Source organism: Gekko japonicus, unplaced genomic scaffold (assembly GCF_001447785.1).
Source record: "Gekko japonicus isolate JY-2015 unplaced genomic scaffold, Gekko_japonicus_V1.1 scaffold210, whole genome shotgun sequence".
Classification (NCBI taxonomy): Eukaryota; Metazoa; Chordata; class Lepidosauria; order Squamata; family Gekkonidae; genus Gekko; species Gekko japonicus.
In genome coordinates, this window is record NW_015168658.1 from 972,487 (window position 1) to 978,898 (window position 6,412).

Below are 6,412 nucleotides of genomic sequence, written 5' to 3' on the forward strand. Positions count from 1 at the left end.
TCGCAGCCCCAAGAGATCTCCAGCTACTGCCTTCTATTCATGTATAAAATGGAAAAAGTGTGACTCCTGTGAAAGCACTCCATTTGACTGTAACTCCCCCAAAATGAATTTTCTACTAGCGATTGTGCTTTGTTATCGGTAAGTTATTTAAACATTTTGAAAATGTATATTGTATAGGTAGTTCTTACTATAGTGATGGTTTGCCAATTTATTCTTTATAGGCCTATGAAGAAAAAATATTCCCCTTCGGGGGGCCAAAAAGAAAAAATATGTGAGCATCAGGCTTCATTTCTACCCTTATAGATGAGACAAAAATCTGGAAATTATCTGTATGTATAAGAATTTTTATTGTCTTCTACATTAAGTAGGCTATTTGGATTGGAGTATCCTTGAAGAAATATCTTCTTGTAAATGTTTATTTGTAGATAGAATCTTGTTCGGGAGGAGGAACGTCGAAATGACACAGGACATTCCGGCGCACGTCGTTAACATCATTTGCTTCATTAAAAACCACCTGTCTATTTGAAACTGACTGTATTTTTGTATCCCAACCTTGTAAAAAAAAAAAAAAGCATATCACTTTAACTTATTTTTTAACAGCATATGTTTTCTGATTTTTGCAGTACTGCATTATTTAGTTTAGCGCACGTATCACCGTAATTATCCCTGAGTAGTGTAACTGCCTGGAGGTTGGCAACCCAAGTCTTGCAACTAGCCGGCAAGTGTGCCAACAGAAAGTTGTGTTCCTTCCTCTCTGAACATTTGTTTTCCCATCCAGACTGGGGACTTCTAACATACTTGAAGAATCAGAGAAAGATGGGAAAGTCAAAATATTTCAGAGGCTATCTTGCTGGAGAAGATGAAGGTCCGTCTGACCTCGTTGTCTCACTTCAGGATGCTCACAGACAGGGCACAGCGGTTATCACCCACCCTCCTCTTGTTTATCCCTGAGCAGCGGCACCCATCTGTTTCCAAAGGTTGCCCGGCGGTGAAGTCAGGGGGTGAACATCGTGCAAACCCTTCAGGATCCTCAAAATGCTCCACCGAGTCGAGGCGGCCTCCTTCCATGACTGATCTGCCCCACGCACCAAAGGACAACTTTCAAGGCACCGCTCATCTGGGGTTGATCTAATCATATTTTTTAAAAGGTTGAGAGCTCTAAAGCTCCCCAAGGAGAAGCTCTGAAAAAGGGAAAATACGTCGAGGCGTCGCATCTGATTTTCCTAATTGAAAGAGACTTCCACCATGCAAATGTCATCTCGGAGCAATTGTCTCTAAGTGATTGGCGGTGCCCACAGAACACCCTTCCCAGGGACCTAATGGCACACGGCATTTCCCTGGCACTTCAAGCAAGCCGAGAGCTCATCTCCTGCCATGTCACAAAGCTTTAATTTACTTAACCAAATATCTATAAAAGGCACATTTGGTTAAGTAAATGAGAGATGAGTTGCTCGTATGGAAAACGGCTTTGATGTAAAGGCTTCTCTCTCCCCCGTGCCCACCCACCCCCACCCCGGGCCACCGCTACATGGTCCCTAACTTCGGGACAATCTGTTCACACCAGATTCAGGATGGAAGATAGATATGCCTGAAAGGGCACAGCTAGTTACGAACATTTTTGTCAGGATCAGAAAACTAAAGAAGACAAAAATGTCACCAAGTTTTTCGGAGCGACCTGCAAAAACGTTTGCTTTTTGTTCGGAACTTGGCTGCCTCTCTCAGGCCCCGGCCACATGGCAAAGTTGCCGCGGGAGAGGCACGGCAGTCCCGCGGATTTTCCGGGCACGATCTCACCCCAACATCTGGGAAGCGCAGTGCTCCCGTGGCGAACCCGTGACTCTCTGCCGAAGGCGCGGAGTTAACAACTAGTACCTACGAGGTATCCTCTTCCTGAAACCGCGGGCCAAAGGCGGGCGTCTGATTGCATTCCCGGTGGCCTTACGTGGCATCCGGCGCCCGCCACTGTTCGTCTCCACAGGTTGCGAAACAGTGCCCAACAGCGCATGCGCACAAAGAGCGATTGCTAGTGCGATCGCATGGCGTGGCTTCTGTGCTGCGCTGCAGGATACCCGTCTGATCGGCATTTCCCCCAAACCACGGGACCTCGACCGGGATGTGTGCTCGGGCGGCTGCGCATTCGTTTCCTCCGGGGCAATTAGCCACGCCTCCCCCCCCCCGCGATATCCAGCCCGTGTGACCGGGGCCTCAGTTCACTTTGGTTGCTCTCCCTGCAGCTTTTATTTAGACTGAGCCAAACGGCGACCTAATGTTGTGATAGGGGAGGGGATGTGGCTCAGGGGTAGAGCGTCTGCTTGGTATGTAGAAGGTCCCAGGTTCAATCCCCGACATCTCCATTTAAAAGGATCAGGCAGGAGGTGACGGGAAGGACCTCTGCTTCAGATACTGGAGAGCCCCTGACAGTATCTGAAGCATTCATGGTAAGGTAGCTTAATTTGTATTTACGTGATGTCAGTCTGTTTGGAAGAAGAAGGAGAAGCAGGAGGAGAAGGAGGAGGAGGAGAAGAAGAGGAGGAGGAGGAGGAGATTGGATTTATACCGCGCCCTTCACTACCCAAGGAAGCCTCAGAGCGGCTTACAATCTCCTTTCCCTCCCCCTACCCACAACAGACACCCTGTGGGGTAGGTGGGGCTGAGAGAGCTCTGACAGAAACTGCTCTTTTTCAAGGACAGTTGTTGTCAGAACTACGGCTTGCCCAAGGTCATCCAGCAGCTGCGAGTGGAGGAGTGGGGAATCAAACCCGGTTTCCCCAGATTAGAGTCCGCGCACTTGACCACTACACCAAACTGGATTACACAGAGCGAGTCAATATACTCAGCAGGATGGGATAAACAATGCAATAGGATCCAGGTTATAGAACCAACAAGAAGTCTAGAACTTCTTTTAGAACCGAAGCAAAGCAGATGTCTTAACACAACACATTAAATGATGCAAAATTCCACAGTAGGATCCTCGTTTCAGCAAACGATACACAGTAGTATAGACTCCTGTCCCTAATTATTTATTTATCTAAGTCGCTTTGTGACTCATTCTGTGCCGTGCTACCGTATTGCCTGCGTAGAAAAGCCGTCTGGACCAATTCAGTTTTGTATAGATTCTGGTGGGAAGCCAGGTTGCTCCGAAGCAGCAGAACAAAGAGAAGAGAAGAAGCAGCGATTGGATTGATACCCCGCCCTTCACTTGGAGTCTCAGAGCGGCTTACAAACTCCTCTCCCTTCCCCTCCCCACCACAGACACCCTGTGAGGTGGGTGGGGCTGAGAGAGCTCTTTTGAGAACTGCCTGTGAGAGAACAGCTCTGGCAGAACTTGTGACTGACCCAAGGTCACACCAGCAGCTGCACGTGGAGAAGTGGGGGAATCAAACCCGGTCCTCCCAGATTAGAGTCCACGCACTTAACCACGACACCAAACTGGCCTGATTGCCTGATCCCTGATTGCTCTCCAACCTTAAAGTTACACCACACTTGGGACTGCACACGGAGCCTTTCTACAAGCTAACAGGCAGCAAGAGGAAAGCCACTCCTGGGGGGTGGGGGAGATGTGCCATTCCAGGGCAGGCCCGTATCCAGGATTTTTTTCGCTTGGGGGGCTTTTAAATCTTTAAGGGGGCAGTTAAATTACAGTTAATTCAATTAATTGGAATGCCGTTTGTTGGAGTTTTATTGCTGGAGAGGTGCTGGAGGTGCCAGTCTTGAGTGCCTGTGGAAGACATTTAAATGCCCTCCGGACTTTCTTTTCCCAGGGCCCATGGTCCCCCCCCCCAAATTCCCCAGTGGGAGGGAGGGGAAAGCCTGCGCTCTTACCCTGGCTGCCACCGGCAACAGGCAGTGTGTGTGTGGGGGTATCTCTCCTCAAAAATGAGGTTTCTGGCATGGTTATTTGTGGGGCGGGGTTTTTACTTTATTTATTTATTTATTTGTTTTTCACATTTATACCCCGCCCTCCCCAATGGGCTCAGCGTGGCTTACAGAGGCAAGGCAGAACCTAGCCATCATAAAAACATAATATATATATAATAATTTAAAACACATAATACATCTTAAAAATCCCAAATTAAAACATGGTGCTCAAGAACTTCCATAGTCCAAAGATGACGGATCGTCGGTCCAAGGCTCCAAGCAGACGGCTTAGGGCTTCTTCCATTCAGATGTCTCCTCAGGGCCTCGTCCAACCCATGGCGGTGGTGGTATAGTAGGGGCGGCGGCTCCTACTCAAAAGCCTGGCGGAAGAGCTCCGTCTTGCAGGCCCTGCGGAACTGCATAAGATCCCGCAGGGCCCGGATCTCCTCCGGGAGCTCATTCCACCAGGTAGGAGCCGCCACCAAGAAAGCCCTGGTCCTAGTAGCGGCTAGTTTGGTATCCTTGGGGCCCGGGATGGTTAAGAGATTTTGGGCCCCAGACCGTAGTGCTCTTGGGGGAACATACGGGGAAAGGTGGTCCCTCAGGTAGGTTGGACCCTGGCCATATAGGGCTTTATAGGTAAGAACCAGCACTTTGAAGCGAATCCGGTACGCTACTGGCAACCAGTGCAGCGCTTTCAGCTCAGGTGGAATATGGTCCCTTCTCGAGAGACCCATTAACAGCCTGGCTGCAGCATTCTACACCAGTTGCAGCTTCCGGATTTGCGACAAAGGCAGCCCCATGTAGAGAGCGTTGCAGTAGTCTAACCTCGAGGTGACCGTCGCATGGATCACTGTGGCCAGGTCATCACGGTCAAGGTAGGGGACCAACTGCCGTGCCCACCGCAGATGGAAGAAGGCAGACTTGACATTGGCTGCCACCTGGGCCTCCATTGTTAGTGTGGAGTCCAGGAGCAGCCCCAAACTCCGAACCCCAGACGCTGGTACCAAAGGCACCCCGTCGAAGGTCGGGAGAGGGAGCCCTAACCCCGCCCCAGCCCGACTCAGGCCCAAGACCTCCATCTTTGTCGGGTTTAGTTTCAATCGGCTCAGCCGGAGCCAACCAGCCACAGCTTCTAATGCTCGATGAAGGTCATCGGGACTCGAGTCCGACCGGCCACCCAGCATCAGATAGAGCTGGGTGTCATCTGCATATTGATGACACCCAAGCCCATACCTCCAGGCAATCTGGGCAAGGGGGTGCATTTAGATGTTAAATAGCATCGGGGACAGAACTGCTCCTTGTGGTATCCCACACTCAAGGGGATACCTACGGGAGCGCCGGTCCCCAACAACCACCCTTTGTCCCCGACCTTGCAGGAAAGAGGCAAACCATTGAAGGGCAAGCCCCTGTATCCCCACGTCGGCAAGGCGGTGGGTCAGCAACTGGTGGTCGACAGTGTCGAACGCAGCCGACAGGTCTAAAAACCCCAGCGCCGCCACACTACCTCGATCCAGATGCCTCCGGAGATCGTCAGTCAGGGCGACCAAAGCCGTCTCAGTCCCATGGCCTGGGCGGAAACCGGACTGGAAGGGATCTAAGACTGAAGCATCCTCCAGAAAGCTCTGTAACTGTAACGCCACCGCCCACTCTATAATTAAGGGGGCAGGGCCCCGAAATGCCCCACTGTGGCTACGGGCCTGTTCCAGGGGCACAGAGCAATTCAGTGCCTTACAAATGTGCAATAGACAATAGACGAGAGCCAGTTTGGCGTCGTGGTTAAGTGGGTGGACCCTAGTCTGGGAGAGCCGGGTTTGATTCCCCACTCCTCCACTTGCACCTGGCTGGATGACCTTGGGCAAGCCCAATGGGATGTAGGGATGTAGGGATCTATAGCTGCCCCTTCCCTGTATTCCCTGTATTCCTTCTTGGCAAATCTGACTGAATTAGGTTTGGTGTAGTTACAGAAATCAGATGGCCAGTATCCAGTTTATGACATACATACATAGTCTTTATGCATAGAAGAACTGAGCAAGGGTTAAAAGAAAAATGATTGCACACAGTCCTCTAATCCTGATTTAAACATAACCTTAAAAGATGGAGACTTTAGGGTAGTATGGACAATGGGAAGACACCCACGCAAAAATCTAAAGTAGCAAATGAGCTGTAAATGCTGCAACTTCAGTAATGATTTGCCTACCCTAAAGTCTCCATCTTTTTAAGGTTATGTTTAGATCAGTTCAGTTCAGTTAACCTTTATTGGCATAAAATACTTTAAAAGGATTACTATAAAAAGGAATATACATTTAAAACCATACACAGCCAAACTTATAAAACATAATGTAGCATAAAACATTTAATTATTGGAAATTTGCCTGACGTAGTTTTATCACCGCTTGTAAAAACATGGCTACGTTCATTGATATTCCTGGATCAGAGTCATTTAGAAGACGGTGCACTTTTAAGGCATCGGAAAGGTTCGTCATGTTGGCAAGGATGGGATTTAAATATCTAGCACGTAAAACCACATAAAGTTGGCCATTCAAACAAATAT

General features: G+C 49.3%; 1 non-coding gene across 1 annotated transcript; it reads left to right on the top strand.

Annotated features, from left to right (window-relative positions):
- The first annotated feature begins 2,282 nt into the window (after positions 1-2,282).
- On the top strand, positions 2,283-2,354 carry TRNAT-GGU. Its single transcript has one exon. It is a non-coding gene; the product is annotated as a tRNA-Thr (tRNA).
- Positions 2,355-6,412: the final 4,058 nt, after the last annotated feature.